Genomic DNA, 23,609 nt, shown 5'->3' on the forward strand with positions numbered 1-23,609 from the left:
TTTCCTATTTCACTTGCAAATACAGTGAGGAAAAAACAACTGTATGTAATACTCCTCCATATGATTCCTCATATCTTGTCTTAGTGCTCCTTATGTGCATTGTATGTTGGAGGCAGTAGAATTGCTCTGCAGTCAGCTTCAAATGACAATTCTCTAAATTTTCTGAATAGTATTCCTCAAAAAGTACATCACCTTCCCTCCCGGGATTTCCATTAGAGTTTCCGAAGCACATCCATAACATTTGCATGTTGTTCAAACCTATCAGTAACAAATCTAGCAGCTGCCTCTGAACTGTTTCATAGTCTTCCTTTAATCTGACATGGTATGGATCCCAAACACTCGGGCAGTTCTCAAGAATAGGCCACACTAGCGTCCTAGGCACAGTATCCTTACAATGAACTACACTTTGTTATAATTCTCTGAATAATGGGGAGCTTAAATAATTTGTAGGAAATCTCCTTTGTAGACTGACTGTATTTTCCCAAGGAACCAAAGCCTACAACCTGCTTTACCTGTGACTAAATCTATGTGGTCATCCTATTTCAGAATCATACAAATTGTTACATCCAGGCATTTGCTTGAGTTGGCAGATTCCAACTGTGATTCTCTGAGGTTGTAGTCATAGAATATTTAGTTTGTAAAATGTATATTTAAGGTAATTTGTCTATTTTTGCACAACATTGAAATACACTGAGAGACAAAAAATGATGCACCATTAAAAAGTTATCCAGATGGGATGAAAAACATTAGATGTGATATAAATATACAGAGAAACAAATGATTATAATTTGGGAGAAATTCAATGATTTATTCGAGAGAAAGCGATTCACAAATTGAACAAGTCAGTAATGCATTGGTCCGCCTCTGGGCCTTATGTTTATTATTGATTGACAGAGTTGTCAGAAGTCCTCATGAGGGATATCATGCCAAATTCTGTCCAATTAGCACATTAGATCATCAAAATCTTGAGCTTGTTAGAGGGTCCTGCCCATAATGCTCCAAACCTTCTCAACTGGGGAGAGATCCGACAACTTTGCTAGTGAAGACTGGGTTTGACAAGCACTAAGAAAGCAGTAGAAACTCTTGCTGCATGGGGGTGGACATTATCTTGCTGAAATTTAAGCTCAGGATGGCTTGGCATGAAGGGCAACAAAATGGAGCATAGAATATTGTCAACATACTGCTGTGCTATAAGAGTGCCGCGAATGACTACCAAATGTGTCCTGCCATGAAATGAAATGGCACCCCAGACCATCGCTCCTGGATGTCACCCCTTACAGTGGTCAACAGTCTGATTGGTATCACACCACTGCACGTGGCACCTCCAGACACGTCTTTGCTGGTCATTGAGACTCAATTCGAAGCAGGACTCATCATTGAAAACACTTTTACTCCAGTCAGTGAGATTCAAGACCGAAGATGTGTTTGGGGATGCCCTGCACAGCTATGGGATACCAAGCTGTCATCCACCAAATGTGCTGACAAAGAGGGGTGAAGGTCTGGAACGCCATTTCATTTCATAGCAGGACCCCTTTGGTTGTCATCCACAGCTCACTTACAGCATAGCAGTATGCTGATGATATTCTATGCCCCAGTTTGATGCCCGTAAGGGCAACTCAACCAGAGAATAAATTTCAGCAAGATAAAGCCAGCTTGCACACAGCGAGAGTTTCTACTGCTTGTCTTCATGCATGTCAAACCCCAATTTGGCCAGCAGAGTCACCGGATCTCTCCTCAATAGAGTTTGGAGCGTTTTGGGCAGGAACCTCCAACCAGCTTCGGATTTTGACAATCTAATGGGCCAATTGGACAGAATTAGGCATGATATTCCTCAGAAGGACATACAGTAAATACGTCAATCAATGCCAAGCCGAGTAACGGCTTGCATAAGGGCCAGAGGTGGACTAGTGCATCACAGACTTGCTCAATTTGTGAATCTCTTTCTCTTGAATAATCCACGACATTTTTCTGAAATTGTAATCTTTTGTTTGCCTTGACATGTACATGAATCTACTGATTTCCTTTGTGGTGCATTGTTTTTTCCATCTTAGAGTATATTAGCAGTATTCCCTTGATGAATTCTTTAATGTAAACATTTCTACATTGTAAGTTACATACAACACATTGTACTTGTAATGTCTGCTATTATCACTTTGTAACGGAACACGATAACCTACTTTGGCACATAAATTTGCATCAGGCCAATGATATACTTCAGTTCTATCAAATTTGTAGCTTCTAATGTGCAATTATTGTAATTTAATATTTTATTGTTTTACATCTCTGTTCCTTTTTGGAACCTAAGCTTATAATTGTTAGCATATTTTGTTCCTATACACATATTACAATTTTTATCTATTAGCATCTGTGAGTCTACTGTCCTCATGTATAATTATGACTTGTTCCATACCCTTGCAATCTTCCTGTGAACTGGACCAACAGTGTACAAATCAATAATAAATAAATAAATAAATAATTTTTTGAAAGATCTAAGCACCATTTGACTGTTAATGTCAGTGGCTGCTTAGATACAGTGTAGTAAAGTTTAAAAACCTAACTGTTTGTCCTGCAATTTTTCTGATACTTTACTACTCGTGCTTTTATTGTGCTTTAATCTGTTGCAATTGTAACACTTGATAATAGGCTAAGGTTGAAATCTAGATTGTGAAATAAACCTGTTCTATAGTCAAATGAGATATATCTTTCAAAAAAAAAATTTATATTACTGTGGCTACATACCAAAGTAAAATTATTGAATAAATAAATGTCTGACTAGATATTTATACAGATTTTTTTTTTCAGATAGATAATTGTATCACCTGCAGAAAGTGTGATGTTGCCATTAAAATACAAAGCAAACAGCAAGAGTTCCACTATACTTTCAGAGGGAACACATTTGATAATGACTCTCTATCCACGGTGACATTCTGTGTCTTCCCCCAATCTAGTCACAAATTTTGTTTGCTGCCCCATATGATCAGATTTTTATTGATCAACATTGGTATGGAACCAACTCAAAATCAAGAAATGTTGCATCCACAAGGCTGCCTTGACCTATGGCCTTCACAGTGCCATGTGAGAAAAGCTTGAATTGGGTTTCACAGGAGGGATGTTTTCGAAATTCATGGTGGTAGGCATGGAGCAGGTCATTCTGTTCAGTATGTTTGAGCATAGAGTACATTTCAGGTTTCTAGAACAGATTGGTATCTATGAGATTAGTTCGTTGTTCTGTGGATTACTTCCATCACCAGTCTTGTATATGGGTGCGACATCTGCTTTCTTCCACTTATCAAAGCCCTCATTAGGTATTAATATTGGAACAGGTCACACAGTGTATCTGTAATGAACAATAAGTGGCAAAATGAAGTGGAGCGCCGATGTAAATTCGGTTCTAGTCAAAACAAATGGAAGGTTTTCATTTCTTTGCACAGTGCAACTTTTCTATGGAAGACTTGGCAAGTTGTGCTGAATTCTGAGCAAACAGTTGGGTCGCAACAAGTCTCATACAAAGCAAAATATTCAACGCTCAAAAAAAAAAAAAAAAAAAAAAAAAAAAAAAAACAGGCGAAAAAGTTTGGGGAGTGAATTAATAAAAAAAGTTGATTAACGTTAAGACGATGGTTTTAAAGTTTTAGGTGTTCTGCATTATCTCCCTGCCATTTGAGAACAATGTACAGAACGTTCATACAACCATGTGAAACTATCAGAAAAGACCTTTTTTGGGATGTTGTTCAACTTGCTGTTATGTAGTCAAAGTGTTGACCTTTTGCATAAATTTCTGTACTTTCCGTTTCATGGTTGGTTCGCACTGATAACACCAAGTCTAATCACTCATTATGATTGTTTTTCCAGAAACGAAGTGTCCTCATTTTGCACTTTCATTACCTTGTCGTTTTTGTTCAGGAGTCAAGGTGTACAGGAGAAACTATGCACACACTTTTCTCGAACGCTTGATTTACACTGAAGCACCAAAGAAACTGGTATAGGTATGTGTATTCAAATATAGAGATACGTAAACAGGCAGAATACGGCGCTGCGGTCCGCAACTCCTATACAATACAAGTGTGTGGCGCAGTTGTTAGATCGGTTACTCCTGCTACAAGATTTCAGTGAATTTGAACGTGGTGGTATAGCCGGCACACGGACATCGAGGTAGCGATGAAGTGGGTGTTCTCCTGTACAACCATTTCACGGGTGTACCCTGAATATCAGGAATCCTGTAAAACATCAAATCTCTGACATCGTTGCGGCCAGAAAAATATCCTGAAAGAAATGGACCAACGACGTGTGAAGAGAATCATTCAATGTGACAGAAGTGCTACCCTTCCGCAAATTGCTGCAATTTCAATGCTGAGCCATCAACAAGTGTCGGTGGGCGAACTATTCAACGAAACACATCGTCATGGGCTTTCGGAGCCGAAGGCCCACTCGTGTACTGTTGACTGCACGACACAAAGCTTTACGCCTCGCCTGAACCCGTCAACACCGACACTGGAAACATGTTGCCTAGTCGGACAAGTATCGTTTCAAACTTTATCGAGTGGATGGACGTGTACGGGTATAGACACAACCTCATGTATCCGTCGACCCCGCGTGGCAGCAAGGGACTGTTTAAGATGGTGGAAGCTCTGTAGTGGTGTGGGGCATGTGCCATTCGAGTGATATGGGGCCCCTGACACATCTAGATACGGCTCCGACAGGTTACATGTACGTAAGCATTCTGTCTGATCACCTGTATTCATTCATGTCCATTGTACATTCCGACAATTCCAGTAGGACAGTGCAACTCCCCACACGTCCAGAATTGCTACAGAGTGGTTCCAGGAACTCTCTTCTGATGTTAAAACTTCCCCCCGCCCCCAAACTCCCAGACATGAACATTATTGAGCATATCTCGGATGGCTTGCAACGTACTGTTCAGAAGAGATCTCCATCCCCTCGTACTCTTACCGAATTATGGACAGCCCTACAGGATTCATGGTGTCAGTTCCCTTCCGTACCACTTCAGACATTAGTCGAATCTATGCCACGTCGTGTTGTGGCACTTCTGCGTGCTCGTGGAGGCCCTACACGATATTACCCAAGTGTACCAGTTTCTTTGGATCGTCAGTATAGAAATATTACTCCATTGTGATTTGTGACAACAAGTTGACACACTACGATCGCTCGTCCACCACTTAACACTTACTGCTCACAATTGACTGATCGAATGCACATAATGTTGTTTACAGCTGTTAGTTCAAGTTGCCACCGCAGTTGCTGGGCTGATATTGTTTACATGCCGGGAATAAAGTCAGTCCGAAACTTCCCGGATGGACGGTGTTCGCATAGCAGAATTACAGAAGCATCTAAGGTTCTGAATTGCCAGGTTGCCTCCATAAATTTTACTCCCGTGGTTCTTAGAAATAATTTTCTGCGAAAATCCTGCACACTTCACGAAATGGACGTAGTCGGCGTTCAAGAAATGATCAAAACAAACCATAAACTTACACCATGAACATCAAATGAAAAATGGCGCGCCACATGATCACGATGGTTCGCACCATCAAGATCCAAGGCGAACTTCTTACAAGTTACAAACTATGGGGGACCTCCAGCTAGGTATCCACTATTAAAGAATGCTGATAGAATCATATAGATATAACAGGCTGGTGAAAACTGATAGAATGCAACCACACATGAAAGTCGGTCGTGGAGCTTATCTGAAACTGGCTATCCTTCAAGGTGTTGCTGCAGATAATGCTATAATATGTTATATTGGCGTGGAACAATCGAACACCCTGTGGCTGAATTTGTCCAGTGATTTCAGGCGGCATGAACTGCAATGTCACACACATTTCAGGGTGTGTATCTCTAAAGGAGAATGATTTTTATATGCAGACCAGAAATCAAGAACAAGCAAGTAATTTTGACCAGCTACTGGCCAAAAGCAGTGCCCATACCATAGTTGTAGTTCTCTTACACCCATTTCCCACTTTTGCTTGCTGTGAGGAAATATTCCCTACTGCCCTTGCAACATCACGCACACGAGAAAGAATCGTAGGTGGCAGAGCATCTCCAACTTCTTACAGCACAGTAAAAAACTTTCTAGTCAATTTACCATCCAGGTTAACTGTCCACATAATAGTATACCGATGCGTTAAGGCACTGATGTTAGTTGATCTTGATACAACTCTCTTGGTACCTCTAATTTCCAGGGTTTCTTTCACATGCATGTCCTCTTCAAATCCACATTGGTCGGAATTGAAAAGATATTTCTTACTGAACGATGGGATAAGTTTTATTATCTCACCTACAAATTTTGTGACCGATTCCGCAGTTCACTGTGCAGCATCAAGTTGATGCTTTATTTGAAATTTCGTTATCTTATGTCTTCCAATTCTGTAGCACTGTTTGAATCTGCACAAATGACTACTGCTTCCCTTGTAACCACTGAAATCTACACTATGTGATCAAAAGTATCCGGACACCCCCAAAAACATATGTTTTTCATATAGGTGCATTGTGCTGCCACCTATTGCCAGGTACCCCATATCAGCAATCTCAGTAGTCATTAGACATCGTGAGAGACCAGAATGGGGTGTTCTGCAAATCTCACGACCTTCGAACGTGGCCAAGTGATTGGGTGTCACTTGTGTCATACGTCTGTACGCGAGATTTCCACACTCCTGAACATCCCTAGGTCCACTGTTTCCGATGTGATAGTGAAGTGGAGACATGAAGGGACACATACAGCACAAAAGCGTACAGGCCGACCTCGACTGTTGACTCACAGAGACCGCTGACAGTTGAAGAGGGTCATAACGTGTAATAGGCATGCATCTATCCAGACCATCACACAGGAACCGATATGCATCAGGATCCACTGCAAGTACTATGATAGTTAGGCGGGATGTGACAAAACTTAGATTTCATGGTCGAGTGGCTGTTCATAAACCACACATCGCGCTGGTAAATGCCGAAAGATGCCTCGCTAGGTGTATGAGCATAAACATTGGACGATTGAACAGTGGAAAACCGTTGTGTGGAGTGACGAATCATGGTACACAATGTGGCGGTCCGATGGCAGAGTGAGGGTATGGTGAACGCCCAGTGAACGTCATCTGCCAGCGTGTGTAGTGCCAACAGTAAAAGTCGGAGGCGGTGGTGTTATGGTGTGGTCGTGCTTTTCAAGGAGGGGGCTTGCATCCCCTGTTGTTTTGCGTGGCACTATCAGAGTACAGGCCTACATTGATGTTTTAAGCACCTTCTTGCTTCCCACTGTTGAAGAGAAATTCGAGGATGGCGATTGCATCTTTCAACATGATCGAGCACCTGTTCATAATGCACGGCCTGTGGCGGAGTGGTTACACGACAATAGCAGCCCTGTAATGGAATGGCCTGCACAGAATCCTGACCTGAATCCTATAGAACATCTTTGGGATGTATTGGAACGCCAACTTTGTGCCAGGCCTCACCGACCGACATTGATATCTCTCCTCTGTGCAGCACTCCGTGAAGAATGTGCTGCCATTTCCCAAGAAACCTTCCAGCACCTGGTTGAGCGTATGCCTGCGAGAGTGGAAGTTGTCATCAAGGCTAAGGGTGAACCAACACCATATTGAATTCCAGCATTGCCGATTGAGGGCGTCACGAACTTGTAAGTCATTTTCAGCCACTTGTCTGGATACTTTTGATCACACAGTGTAGGTGGTTCGCAGTTTGATGTGCATTACCTAATAGGTCACTATGATAGTGACCTGTTTCAGTATCACTTCCACTTGTTAAGCACGTATCGTCATCATTGTACTCCTCATGCACATTGCCCGCACAGTCGAGTTTATACGACACTACATATTCCATTGACTCATCTTGCAGAAACGCTAATATTTGATCTGCCACATCTTTCTCACTCTGCGAAATTCCTTGGGCCCTTTTCTGACCAAATGTCAACTCCGGCAACTGTTGTAGATATAATGCAATGTTTGCTTTGTTTATCATTGCGATTGCTCTGCACTGTATCAAAACCACGAGCACTCTAGCACTATTGAGTGTTACTCGCCGACTAAGCAGTTCAACTGCTCTCTGTAGCCTCATGCTGTGCTCACCATTGGGTACCTCCAGTACAGCCCCCTGTTGCCATTAGCAACCAGTATTTTGGTTGCATGGCAGACAATATGTGGGGCGTCGAATGCCGCAAACATCATTGTCCGTTTGCGACCATGCACTCAAAGGATTCATTATATGTAAAACGAGAAAAATATTTGTCATCGGACATGGATTTCACAGCTAGGTCCCGGCTGTAGGTGTTACCATCATGGTTAAGATAAGCGCTTCTCCTTTTAATCTGAAGCAGAGAAGAGTTTTTTAAATAAAATTTCGTCTGAACCAATTTCTTCACGATATGCTTAATTTCGTTTATTACAGCTTCAAACTTTTACAGAGGAGAACTTTAATGGTAATGCATATTGAATGTTTTCAGTTGGGTTTCTATGAAATTGTAAAGTTTCTTCGCTAAGATTACGTGATCCTCTGCTACTGTTCTGCTCCAGAGGTTGACAATCCCTGTGTATGCCAAGTTATTGAAGGAAGTATCAGTTCAGGTTTGGACGAGAAATGCATACTTCATACGAGTCAAATGCGACTCTCGAATTGGGCAACCTCGAAAGGGCAGCCGCTTTGTGCCGAAAGAGACTTCCTTGAGTAAGTCGTCCCCAGCTATCTCAAACGTAGGCGTCAGACACTAGTTTGCTCTTAGATGTGTTTTGTGCGCACGGCCACCGAAGTGAAGACGCCAGTCGACAAGAAGCGGGCAGGTTTTCCTCTTTCCTCAACGCCTCAGTGCCTCCCAGCCTTCAGTGCCTGCAGGCGACTATCAGGCGGAAGCCACTTCACTGCCGAAACGGAGCGTGGTGGATACAGCAAAGCGCCACTTGGGGTCGCTACGTATGTGAGCGTTTCTGTTCCCGTTAGCTAAGGTTACATCATAATTCAAACATAATTATGTAGAAGCTATATGCCAGGCTGATGCTATGTTTTCTATAGTCGTCGGTTTGAATCTAAATATTTAGCATACACTTCGGCTCTACAGCCAATCATGAAGAACACAAAAAGTAATTATAGTATCCAGTAGCTGTAAGAGACCACGGAAGACTTTCTTTACATCTACATGCAGAGTCTGCACACCACTTAAGTGCTCGGCAAAGGGTAGTAAGCGTGGTACCAAATGTCAAGGTTTCCTCCCGTTCCAATCGCTTGTGGAGCGCGGGAATGATGACTGCTGAATGCCCCTCTGTGCGTGCTAAATTTAGTCCAATTTTGTCTTTACGGTCCCTTCGGGAGCGGAATGTATGGGGTTGTAGGGTATTCCTAGATTCCTCATTTAAAGCTGGTTCTTGAAACTTTGTAGGCATGCTTTCTTGGGATAGTTTGCATTTGTCTTCAAGCACCTGCTAGTTCAGTTTCTTCAGAATCTCTGTGACACTCTCCCACGGCTTATGCAAACCAGTGGTGTGATCGAATTTTGCACTCCGTAGCGGAGTGTGCTCTGATGTGAAACTTCCTGTCAGATCAGAGCTGTGTGCCGGACCTCGACACGAAAGCAGGACTTTCTTTTTTCGAACCTGTGGCCATTCGTACTGCGCTTCTTTGAATACGCTCAAAATCCCCTGTTAGTCTTATCTGGTATGGGTCGCACACACTCGAGCAGTATTGTAATGCAGGTCATATGAGTGTATTTTAAGCAGTTTCCTTTCTACAGTGACTGCATTTTCCCAGTATCTTATAAATGAACCGAAGCTTGCCACCTGCCTTACCTACGATGCTTTTTTTTTCTTTCAAAAATTATTTATCAATAGTGACTGTACAACTTTTCATCTACATCTACATATATACTCCGCTAGCAATAGCAACCAAGTGGTGTGTGGCTGAGGGCCCAATTCGCGCCGAAGTCATATCCCCCCCCCCTCTCTCTCTCTCTGTTCCACTCGCGGATCGCGCGAGGGAAAAACGACTGTCTGAACGCCTCAGTACGAGCTCTTATTTCTCTTATCTTTGAATGATGGTCATTACGCGATTTGAAAGTTTGTGGTAATAATATATGCTCTACATCCTCGGTGAAAATTGAATTTCGGAATTTAGTGAGCAGCCCCTTCCGTTTAGCGCGTCGTCTATCTGCAAGTGTGTCCCACTTCAAACTTTCTATGAGATTTGTAACGCTCTCGCGATGGCTAAATGTACCAGTCACGAATCTTGTCGCTCTTCTTTGGACCTTCTCAATCTCTTGAATCAGACCCAACTGGTAAGGGTCGCACACAGACGAACAATACTCTAAGACTGGACGAACTAACGTATTGTAAACTATTTCCTTTGTTGAAGTACTGCATCGCTTCAGGATTCTACCAATAAACCGCAATCTAGAGTTCACCTTACCCGTTACTTGTGTAATCTGATCATTCCATTTGAGATCATTTCGAATAATCACACCCAGATACTCGACTGATGTTACCGCTTCCAAAGACTGATCATTTATTTTGTACTCATAATTAATGGGGATTTTCGCCTTGTTATACGCAGAGATAACTGCCAGTCATTACACCACGCATTTATTTTCTGCAAATCCTCATTCATTTGTTCACAACTTTCGTGTGATACTGCTTTCCTGTAGACTACAGCATCATCGGCAAACAGTCTAAGACCGCCGTCAATACCATCAACCAGATCGTTTATGTAAATCGTAAAAAGCAGAGGACCTATTACGCCGCCCTAGGGCACACCTGAAGTTGTTTCTGTTGAAGTTACCCCGTTCAGGACGACATACTGCTAAAAACTGCTTAGAAAATTTTCTATCCAACCGCATATGTCATTGGACAGACCGTAAGCGCGCACTTTTTGTAGCAAGCGACAGTGCGGAACTGAGTCGAACGCCTTTCGAAAGTCGAGAAATATGGCATCAACCTGGGAGCCGGTATCTAGAGCCTGTTGTAATATCATGCACAAAGAGGGCCAGCTGTGTCTCGCATGACCGCTGTTTCCTAAAACCGTGCTGGTTTCTGCAGATGAGCTTCTCGGAGTCTAGAAAGGTCACTATGTCTGAACACAAAATATGTTCCATGATTCTACAACAAATCAAATTTTTCTACATAATCAGACGTATTCACATCAAGCAGCACACAAAAATGTCTATTGCTATCGGCAAATTTTACCAGGTCTCTCTTCTGTGGGTCGCCAGATATTTGTAATTTCGTTTTTGCAACTTGTTATTGGAGTCAAGCCCAAACAGATCCTATTCATCAAGTCTTTCATACGACGCCCAGCTTCGACGGAGTCTGCTTGTTTCCGATTGCAAACAAAATGAATTTTGCAATGGATTTTTATGTGCCCATTCGATAGAGCGGCCCCAAATAGTCTAGTGCGATATAGCTTTTATGGATGTGTATTAACAGGAACAGGAAAACACCAAAAATAATCAGTGTTCCAGCAGCGACCGAGCCGCGCTTCTTCAGTAGCTGTCAGTGCGGCCTACGGCGCTGTTGTCGATGTTGGAGCATTTCCGGTAATACACTTACTGTTTCCGATGATACACAGCGTTGAAGGAATATCGCACTACACTAATCAGAGACCGCTCTGTCGAAAGGGCATGTAATATTCCACTTTAAAAGTCATTTTGCCTGTAACGGGAAACAAACCGACTTTTTCCATCGACTCTGGGCGTCGCATGACGGACATAATGGTCAGCATTTGTTTGAGGTGACTCCAGCTACATGTTGTAAGAATGAAATTGCAAATGTCTGCCGAAACACCAGAGAAAATGATCCTGACGACCGTTAGTAGAGACACCCTGTATGAGTTTCACATTCTGTTACCACAGTAATTAACATTTCCTTCTTTCTTTTAGAGGCTGGAGCTACAGGAGTATCGCTACCAGCAGTTTCATCGTCATCTTATTTTGCTTCTTCAGTGCCATCAGCCAAGATGAAAGCTGCTACAATGCCCTGCTGCGCTGGCGTCATCAGTTTCTTCCTCCGCAATCTCTCCTCGTTTTTCTGGGTTTAGTGTGTAATGTTGAAAAACGTGGTTGCTTGCCCACTTTCCACTGTCAGTGAATGCATGTTCAAAACTACCAATGCCGCTGGCTAAGCGGTAAAACTTAGGAAAGTGGCTATCTCAGCTGTGTCGTCCATTTCAGACGCTTCTTTTGTTTTCCTTCAAAGCATGTGTGTGCCTACTAGCAAGGGCACGCGCACCAAATTCATCAGAAGGAAGCCACAAGCAGCAGGCAACCAGATAAAAACTGCAGCAGCGTGATCATTCGACTTCATTTTCGTGCAAACTGTTGAAAGGAATTTTCACCTCAAGAGGGAATAAAAAGTGTAAACTAATGCAAACTACAACAAATGTGTATCTAAACGTAAACAGACGTCTGATGATGAATCTGTCGGTTCAAAACTGGTTAACTGCCTTGTTTATGTGAATAAGCAGCATTTTTATAAGGGACTGGTTGCTGTTTTCTTCTTTTTGAGAATCAACCTGTACGTTTTTTCGTTTTGCAAAGTGTGTAATTTTACTTTTCTGTATATTTAAAGCAAGGTACGGTTAGACGGTAAAGTGCTTTTAGGGGGGATGGCTGAAGGTATGCGTCCTTATTCTGCAGCAATAATCCCCTCTTTAATGCAGAATCCACGTTACAGGATCATGACGCAGTAAGCTGCCAATTATCCAGGGTGCAAATTATCTGGCTTGCCGAATCATTGCATATTTCTGGCTGCTTCAGCAAAATAAAAAAAGAGCGCTGCTTGCCCTTCGCTATTCTTTTGTGGTATGAAGTACGTTTACAGCTCCCAGTGGCTGTTTGCGCAAAAAGAGACAGTCCAGTGATCTATTGTCACAATCCTTTAAAATGAATGGGAATGACAGAAGTGAGGAATGAGAATTCATAATTCTCATAAGCGATGGGTACTGCATATTTGCTAACAAGGGAACCTCCCCATCGCACCCCCCTCAGATTTAGTTATAAGTTGGAACAGGGATAGGCCTTGAAAAACTGAACACAGATCAATCGAGAAAACAGGAAGAAGTTGTGTGGAACTATAAAAAAAATAAGCAAAATATACAAACTGAGTAGTCCATGCGCAAGGTAAGCAACATCAAGGAGAGTGTGAGCTTGAGAGTGCCGTGGTCTCGTGGTTAGCGTGAGCAGCTGCGGAACGAGAGGTCCGTGGTTCAAGTCTTCTCTCGAGTGAAAAGTTTAATTTTTTATTTTCAGACAATTATCAAAGTTTAGGCACTCACACATAATCAACTTCGCTCTCCAAAATTCCAGGACATGTTCAGATTTGCTTGGATGTATGCAGGTTTTGACGGTCTACACACGGAAACATTTGAAAACGTAAAAAACATATGTTTTGACAGAGCACAGGGAAAACTGTGCGACTGTGAAACTGTTGCATTCATTTGTTGCAGTTTATGTGACAAACTCTTATGTTTTCATCACTTTTTTGGGAGTGATTATCACATCCACAAGGGGGCAAGGTAGAAGAATCTTTTTACCCATTCGCCAAGTGTGCAAGTTTTGTGGGTCGACAACATATTCCTGTCATGTGACGCACATGCCGTCACCAGTGTCGTACAGAATATATCAGACGTGTTTCCCTGTGGAGGAATCGGTTGACCTTTGACCTTGCGATCAAATGTTTTCGGTTCCTACTGGAGAGGCACGTCCTTTCGTCTACTAATCGCACGGTTTTGCGGTGCGTTCGCAAAACACAGACACTGAATTTATTACAGTGAACAGAGACGTCAATGAATGAACGGACAGATCGTAACTTTGCGAAAATAAAGAAAGTAAAATTTTCACTCGAGGGAAGACTCGAACCAAGGACATCTCGTTTCGCAGCTGCTCACTCTAACCACAGGCGCTCCTCAGCTTGCACTCTCCTTGATGTTGCCTATCTTGCGCATGGACTACTCAGTTTGTACATTTTTCTTATTTTTTCATAGTTCCACACAACTTCTTCCTGTTTTCTCGATTGATCTGTGTTCAGTTTTTCAAGGCCTATCCACTGTGTCAATTTATAACTAAATCTGAGGGGGGTGCGATGGGGAGGTTCCCTTGTAAGAAACGACATTACAGTACCATTCAGAAACAATTTAAAGATAATTGACAGAGAAAGACCAACAAATTACAACGATCGACTGTTGGGATTCACTGCAGGCACGGAGCATGTGAAGAAATTGTGGCATGAAACTTTCTGGCAGATTTAAACTGTGTGCTCTACCATATGAACTATCCAAGCACGACTCACGACCCGTCCTCACAGCTTCATTTCTGCCATTACTTTGTCTCCTACCTTCCAGACTTCACAGAAACTCTTCTGTGGACTTGAAGAACTAGCGCTCCTGGAAGAAAGGATATTGCGGACATGTGGCTTAGCCTCAGCCTGGGGGATGTTTCCAGAATGAGATTTTGACTCTGCAGTGGAGTGTGCGCTGATATGAAGTTCCTGGCAGATTAGCTTGGATAGCTCGGATGGTAGAGCGCTTGCCTGCGAAAGGCAAAGGTCCCGAGTTCGAATCTCCGTCCGGCACACAGTTTTAATCTGCTAGGAAGTTTCATATCAGCGCACGCTTCGCTGCAGAGTGAAGATCTCATTCTGGAATTGTGGTATGAATAGCATGCATTATTCCGTTGTCAGTTGCAAAAGTTTTCACCGGAACTGAACGAAGAGTTTGGAGACTTCATATGGTACTGCAAAGTATGTTGGTTAATTCAAGTGGCATGCCTCGAACTTCTTGTTAAATTTATAAAGGAATAAGAAGGGCCGTAACGAATATTAGAACATCTGGAATGGATTGCAGAATTTGCGTCTTAAGTCTACTTCATTACACACTGCCCACAGTGAGACATTGCAAGGCAACTTCTTTCCTATTTGATGAGGATGCATTCGAAAAGAAAAATTGTTTTGTAGAAGAGACAAATTCTGAAAAAGACAGTCCAGTTATCTAGACTCACTAGTATTAAAGAAAAAATGAGGTTTGAAGAATTCATTGTGGCCTTGAAAGAATTACAAATGTAGTTTTATAAAGGTTTCGAGGACACTGTCAATCTTACGTCTGTTTCAGAGACCGTTTGCCAGTTCAGTTGAAAGCCTCACTGTGCATATGCAGATATAACTGACTGAGATGCAAGGTAATTTCAGTTTTAATGATAAATCTTTTTATGTTAAAACTGTCCAGGGCGTCTACGTTGCTTTCCTCAGGTAGTATTTCCGAGTGTCCATAATGAAGATGCAAAAGTGCTTCAATATTTCTATCGATATATTAATGTGAAAGAGCTGTTTTAGCTTATGAAACTAAGTAAGTCACTATTACGTGGCGACTTGTGTGCGAAACTCTGAAATTGTCCGCGTCTGTCCATATGCCGACGGGTTGTACCAGATACAATTATACTATCGAAAATTTGTGTTGTTTGTGAACTGTTATGTTCAGAAATGTGAAATGTAGCTAATACGAAGTCGTATGCAGTGCGACTGCACTGACATTTAAATGCGGCACGTTCGCAGTCCTTGCGCTCAGATAGTGTGGCGTGACAGTGGGGAAATGTACGACGAGGCTGAGCGCTTTGGTGCTCAAGCCTGGGCACGGCCCCTGAGCCGAAATCTTTGGCGCCTCTGAGCTAAGGGATGCAGATATAGAGAACAAGGGATGTTCGGCAGAGGACGGGAGATAAGGCGAGGCGATCGAGAGACTTGTTACCGTGCACACCGAGGCACTGACATGGGTTGGTTTGTTATAAAAGAAAATATGACAATATTCATTTGACTATATCGAGCCCGCATCTCGTGGTCGTGCGGTAGCGTTCTCGCTTCCCACGCCCGGGTTCCCGGGTTCGATTCCCGGCGGGGTCAGGGATTTTCTCTGCCTCGTGATGGCTGGGTGTTGTGTGCTGTCCTTAGGTTAGTTAGGTTTAAGTAGTTCTAAGTTCTAGGGGACTGATGACCATAGATGTTAAGTCCCATAGTGCTCAGAGCCATTTGACTATATCGATGTTTAGGCTCTCCAGAGAATGCGAACCGCTGTCGATAAAAAAAAAGGAATGAAAAACAGAAACAATGGATGAGTATTTTCTGAAAGTGAACTGAAAGCAAGTGATTCGAAGTACAGTGTGTTGCAAGTGTGACTTTGAAAATAAGTAGTCAGTTTCTGGTTAGTAATGCAGAATACAGTGATATTTCAAATGTGACATGTACTGGTAGCACACTTTGTAAATTCAGTACATAGCGGCTTCCGGTGAAAACGTGTCTTTTGTATTGTCGGTGTTGTTCAGTTATCCATTCAGTGTCGTGCATGCGTTAACCTGGTTAATAAGGAGCGTGCTGTATTTTCTTAGCATATGCCATGAACACAAAGCAAAAACAACTTACTGGGGGGCGCATAAGTGCTGTTAAAATGTTGACTTGAAAGGGGACATTACCAGTAATCTCGTGGTTCCCATCCAGCCATGACGTCAAAAAGATAACAAAGACCTTCAATAGTAAGCATGAATGAGCAGAAATATTCCATTAAACTGTTAAATTGGAGTCGTGACCTCGCTTCCCTCTTGGGGTAAAATTAAAAATTAGAGGTATCAAACATGTTCCGGCGAATCACTTCCATTAACGTCTAGTCAGGATGAGAACTAAGTGTACTTTTTACGAAGTAAACGTGAAGCCCATAATGCAAAACAGTACACCTTCGAGCAAAGGAGTGGAAGTAGTATTCTTGTTATGCTCTCTCATAGACATTCTTACTGTCCCAAGTTCATTGGCAAATGGATTATTGTGATCTATTTGTTTGTTCATAAATAAAGCCTTGTTCCTCAAATTTCGCAGATTGAGCTTGAATATGTTATAGGGAAAATACTTCATATGTTTGGAAATTTAGGTTAAGCATTTACGATACGTTCTTAGGCGAGGAAACATCGGTGGTACAACATTAAATGTGATAGGAGTTATCTAGATCGGTCATTCGAATCCTTGGGAAGTTGTCTATCTTGCGTACAGTCTAGTTTTCCGTTATTGTTATCATCATCTTCCCAGTATTCAACATTTAATATGTTTTTGGTAAAGGACACCTTACTGTACACCATGAGCTGCACTTCAAAAGGATTTATTTACCAGACCCTATTAGGGCATATACGAGTAAGTCTTCAGCAGTGGCATACCCCGTATACTGTACACATCTACATAAAGCGACGTGCCTGTCAGATGTAAAATCTTTGTCATGGTTATAAATGATGTCGATCTCTGTAGTACACAGATCTTGTGTATTCGTGTTATAAATCTGTAAAACGCTAACTGGAATAAGTATGATCATCTCTTTAAAATACATGTAAACGCCATCACCAGACAATTTTTTATATCAGCTGCGTGTAAAGCGCAATGTCACTTGTCTCACGTGTCAGCCACATTTCCGGATCTTGTCGATTATGTATACGCAGCGGGTCGTGCACCATAGAGATCGACATCATCTGCAACCATCATAAAGATTTTGCACCAGATACACGTCGTCTGATGAAGACGTGCATGTAACTTATATACCACAGATCACGGGCTGCACGCTCGAATACAGTTCTGACAAATTAGCCCAGTCAACAAAGACCAGAAAAAGTCGAATAGAGGGAGGGGGAGGGGAGGAGGAAAAGGAGATTAGTGTTTAAAGCCCCGTCGACAAAAAGGTCATTAGAGACGGAGCACAAGCTCGGATGAGAGAAGGATGCCCTTTCAAAGGAAGCATCCCGGCATTTGCCTTAAGCGATTTAGGGAAATCGTGGAAAACCGAAATCAGTAAGGCCGGACGCGGGCTCGAACCGTCGTCCTCCCCAACGCGAGTTCAGTTTTATAACCATTGCGTTACCTCGCTCGATTCGAGTAGGGAGAAAATTTCGAGTAGTCGCTGATTATTATACAGTGATAGGAAGGAGTGCCTTAACCTACTAAATATCCTGATGGGTGGGTGTGGGCCTACGGGTGAGGCGGTGGGGGGGGGGGGGGGGGGGGGAGCATTTAAAGTTAAAGTATTTCTGTTTTTCTTGAATAACACTGAAACCGCTGCTTCGAGCGAAAATGTCTCTCAGTACAATATTAAAGACATTCATTACATGTCCTACAAAATCCACCGTGGTCAGTGCAGCTGACTGCTATACAGAGGGCCCGGATTTGGTTCCCTGCAAGGTTGGAGATTTTATGTCCTCGGGGACAATGTTGAGTGTTTATGGAAAAAGTTCAAGGCAATCGTAAAATGCGTTTTTGACAGGTACGTGCCGAGTAAAACTGTGAGGGACGGGAAAAACCCACCGTGGTACAACAACTAAGTTAGGAAACTACTGCGAAAGCAAAGAGAGCTTCACTCTAAGTTTAAACGCAGCCAAAACCTCTCAGACAAACAGAAGCTAAACGATGTCAAAGTTAGCGTAAGGAGGGCTATGCGTGAAGCGTTCAGTGAATTCGAAAGTACAATTCTATATACCGACTTGACAGAAAATCCTAGGAAGTTCTGGTCTTACGTTAAATCAGTAAGTGGCTCGAAACAGCATATCCAGACACTCCGGGATGATGATGACATTGAAACAGAGGATGACACGCGTAAAGTTGAAATACTAAACACCTTTTTCCAAAGCTGTTTCACAAAGGAAGACCGCACTGCAGTTCCTTCTCTAAATCCTCGCACAAACGAAAAAATGGCTAACATCGAAATAAGTGTCCAAGGAATAGAAAAGCAACTGGAATCACTCAACAGAGGAAAGTCCACTGGACCTGACGGGATACCAATTCCATTCTACACAGAGTACGCGAAAGAACTTGCCCCCCTTCTGACGGAAGGTTCCAAATGATTGGAAAAGAGCACAGGTAGTTCCAGTCTTCAAGAAGGGTCGTCGAGCAGGGGCGCAAAACTATAGACCTATATCTCTGACGTCGATCTGTTGTAGAATTTTAGAACATGTTTTTTGCTCGAGTATCATGTCGTTTTTGGAAACCCAGAATCTACTATGTAGGAATCAACATGGATTCCAGAAACAGCGATCGTGTGAGACCCAACTCGCTTTATTTGTTCATGAGACCCAGAAAATATTAGATACAGGCTCCCAGGTAGATGCTATTTTCCTTGACTTCCGAAAGGCGTTCGATACAGTTCCGCACTGTCGCCTGATAAACAAAGTAAAAGCCTACGGAATATCAGACCAGCTGTGTGGCTGGAGACCAGCTGTGTGGCTGGATTGAAGAGTTTTTAGCAAACAGAACACAGCATGTTGTTGGCAATGGAGAGACGTCTACAGACGTTAAAGTAACCTCTGGCGTGCCACAGGGGAGTGTTATGGGACCATTGCTTTTCACAATATACACTCTTGGAAATTGAAATAAGAACACCGTGAATTCATTGTCCCAGGAAGGGGAAACTTTATTGACACATTCCTGGGGTCAGATACATCACATGATCACACTGACAGAACCACAGGCACATAGACACAGGCAACAGAGCATGCACAATGTCGGCACTAGTACAGTGTATATCCACCTTTCGCAGCAATACAGGCTGCTATTCTCCCATGGAGACGATCGTAGAGATGCTGGATGTAGTCCTGTGGAACAGCTTGCCATGCCATTTCCACCTGGCGCCTCAGTTGGACCAGCGTTCGTGCTGGACGTGCAGACCGCGTGAGACGACACTTCATCCAGTCCCAAACATGCTCAATGGGGGACAGATCCGGAGATCTTGCTGGCCAGGGTAGTTGACTTACACCTTCTAGAGCACGTTGGGTGGCACGGGGTACATGCGGACGTGCATTGTCCTGTTGGAACAGCAAGTTCCCTTGCCGGTCTAGGAATGGTAGAACGATGGGTTCGATGACGGTTTGGATGTACCGTGCACTATTCAGTGTCCCCTCGACGATCACCAGTGGTGTACGGCCAGTGTAGGAGATCGCTCCCCACACCATGATGCCGGCTGTTGGCCCTGTGTGCCTCGGTCGTATGCAGTCCTGATTGTGGCGCTCACCTGCACGGCGCCAAACACGCATACGACCATCATTGGCACCAAGGCAGAAGCGACTCTCATCGCTGAAGACGACACGTCTCCATTCGTCCCTCCATTCACGCCTGTCGCGACACCACTGGAGGCGGGCTGCACGATGTTGGGGCGTGAGCGGAAGACGGCCTAACGGTGTGCGGGACCGTAGCCCAGCTTCATGGAGACGGTTGCGAATGGTCCTCGCCGATACCCCAGGAGCAACAGTGTCCCTAATTTGCTGGGAAGTGGCGGTGCGGTCCCCTACGGCACTGCGTAGGATCCTACGGTCTTGGCGTGCATCCGTGCGTCGCTGCGGTCCGGTCCCAGGTCGACGGGCACGTGCACCTTCCGCCAACCACTGGCGACAACATCGATGTACTGTGGAGACCTCACGCCCCACGTGTTGAGCAATTCGGCGGTACGTCCACCCAGCCTCCCGCATGCCCACTATACGCCCTCGCTCAAAGTCCGTCAACTGCACATACGGTTCACGTCCACGCTGTCGCGGCATGCTACCAGTGTTAAGGACAGCGATGGAGCTCCGTATGCCACGGCAAACTGGCTGACACTGACGGCGGCGGTGCACAAATGCTGCGCAGCTAGCGCCATTCGACGGCCAACACCGCGGTTCCTGGTGTGTCCGCTGTGCCGTGCGTGTGATCATTGCTTGTACAGCCCTCTCGCAGTGTCCGGAGCAAGTATGGTGGGTCTGACACACCGGTGTCAATGTGTTCTTTTTTCCATTTCCAGGAGTGTATATAAATGACTTAGTAGATAGTGTCGGAAGTCCCATGCGGCTTTTCGCGGATGATGCTGTAGTATACAGAGAAGTTGCAGCATTAGAAAATTGTAGCGAAATGCAGGAAGATCTGCAGCGGATAGGCACTTGGTGCAGGGAGTGGCAACTGACCATTAACATAGACAAATGTAATGTATTGCGAATACATAGAAAGAAGGATCCTTTATTGTATGATTATATGATAGCGGAACAAGCACTGGTAGCAGTAACTTCTGTAAAATATCTGGGAGTATGCGTGCGGAACGATTTGAAGTGGAATGATCATATAAAATTAATTGTTGGTAAGGCGGGTACCAGGCTGAGATTCATTGGGAGAGTCCTTAGAAAATGTAGTCCATCAACAAAGGAGGTGGCTTACAAAACACTCGTTCGACCTATACTTGAGTATTGCTCATCAGTGTGGGATCCGTACCAGATCGGGTTGACGGAGGAGATAGAGAAGATCCAAAGAAGAGCGGCGCGTTTCGTCACAGGGTTATTTGGTAACCGTGATAGCGTTACGGAGATGTTTAACAAACTCAATTGGTAGACTCTGCAAGAGAGGCGCTCTGCATCGCGGTGTAGCTTGCTCGCCAGGTTTCGAGAGGGTGCGTTTCTGGATGAGGTATCGAATATATTGCTTCCCCCTACTTATACCTCCCAAGGAGATCACGAATGTAAAATTAGAGAGATTCGAGAGCGCACGGAGGCTTTCAGACAGCCGTTCTTCCCGCGAACCACACGCGACTGGAACAGGAAAGGGAGGTAATGACAGTGGCACGTAAAGTGCCCTCCGCCACACAACGTTGGGTGGCTTGCGGAGAATAAATGTAGATGTAGATGTAGATGTAGACCGGGTGCTGTGTTGCCCTCATCGTCATTTCATCTTCATCGACACACATGTCGCCAAAGTGGTGTCAAACAGAAATACTTGCACTAGGCTACCGAACGAACTGCAGATGGGGTCTTCCGGCCAAATATTCCTAGAAAGAAGTGCTATTCACTTTTTCTCTGCGACTAATAGTTCCCACACTGCAGAGGATGGAAGCATTGCAGACTATGAACAATAGTGTTTTAATGGTATAAAATTAATGTTATTGTCAAATGAAGTGAGTTATGAACAAATATTAAATGTGCGTACCTTATCTAAGTGCAGTAGAACATATTACGGGATAAAGTGTGTTCTGAGATTCTGGGGTGTGGTGGTCTGGAGGGGAATGGGGAATGGCAGGGGGGGGGGAGGGGGGTGGACCCGTATGGGAAGACAGGCCATGACTCCCTCGTAGTCTATGTACCCCATTATATCAAAAAACGCAAAGAAGGGACTAGAGAGCGTTTCACAAATTTATTCCAGCTATTCTGCAGCTAGCCGGAAGAATGACTGACGACGCAGTGCACAGACGTGCCCCGCGGCGTGGGGTGGACGATTTATTTTCCACAAAATTCGTTAACACTACATGGGCAACAGATATGAATTACTAATAACACTAACGCAACAGACGCATATGGACGGATTCTACGTAAATCTCTACACACAATTCTACATTTCTAGAGGGAAAACTGACTGTTAGTCATTCTGAATGGCAGTTGTAGCGTTCTTCAGGAAAAGGCGGCTTTCTCCACCACGAGCGCAGCTCGTTTATCAGTTTACAGACAAATCTTTAAATTTTAATTTTAAAGATCGCTGATAATGTTTTCAAAAAATTTTAAAAACGTGAACTTCAAACGTCCTTTCACCAACATGCTCAACCCCATGCACCAGAATTTTTGGTACGTTATTCATGGCACTCTCTCTTATTTTACAAAAATCTGCGACTGCATGTATTTTTCCTCTAATTTTTCTTGTTTCCTGGACTAAATAAATACTTTTGAATTGTAGCTCATGGTGTACAACAGGATGTCCGTTATCGTATCTGCCTGGTTCATCTAGCGCCTCCCTATACGTGTATCTGACTTCTGCGTTTCGGAAGTGATGCATGCTGCACTGCAATGTCAGACATATATCCTCCAAGAAGACAGCATACATCGATCAGACCATATCTCTGTCAGTTGCGGGATTTCACTCCTGAACAACCCTCGAACTTCTCGACTGATTTGATTCAGCATGTTTGGTAAACGATAAGAGTCGTATGGTGTTTTTGGCGTGCAGACCTCCTCCAGTCGCAACGGCTCTTCATCGAGGTGTGCGAGAGATATTTCGTAAGTGTACTTTTTCATGTACGCTACGCTGGACCTATGTAGTGTGGTGTCATATTCGTGTTATATGATGATGAGAGAAGAAGTGGGATGAAACAGTTGTCGGTACGTAATCTGCTATCTGCTGCTCTCGAATAGAGCCAAGTGGATCGCTGAGCTTAACGCCCCCTTCTCACTGACAGATCATCATCGACAATGTGAGATGACATCAATGGTACACTGAGAAGACTGTTTGAAACTTAATTAAGGATAATGCTTTGTGATCAGGAGCTTAACACTACCGCCTATATTTCCCTTTCTGGTTAAACAGTGGCAATGAACATTTCTTCCACCACCACGATTTCTAAACGACTACCTTCGAGTTGTCACCGAACTAGCAGCGTCTACTAACAAGACGTGCTACATCTGCGTAGTACCTACCCCAGTAAATTATTTTCAACACGAACACCTTAAGAATGAGTGTCTCAAAGCGAAGAAATATATTTTAGAAGCTCGGCCTACCCACTTTTACGCAGCACAGATGACTGGCTTATAGGCAACACACATTGCATACGAATCCCTCTGATTGACTACGTCCTGCCTTCTCTGATGGGCGCAATCAATTATAAAAGAC

General features: G+C 43.6%; 1 protein-coding gene across 1 annotated transcript in view; it reads right to left on the reverse strand.

Annotated features, from left to right (window-relative positions):
* LOC126484923 (C-Maf-inducing protein-like) overlaps window positions 1-23,609 on the reverse strand; it is a 970,852-nt gene that overhangs the window by 19,579 nt on the left and 927,664 nt on the right. The gene's annotated exons all lie outside the window — the stretch shown is intronic.

Source organism: Schistocerca serialis, chromosome 6 (genome assembly GCF_023864345.2).
Source record: "Schistocerca serialis cubense isolate TAMUIC-IGC-003099 chromosome 6, iqSchSeri2.2, whole genome shotgun sequence".
Taxonomy (NCBI): domain Eukaryota; kingdom Metazoa; phylum Arthropoda; class Insecta; order Orthoptera; family Acrididae; genus Schistocerca; species Schistocerca serialis.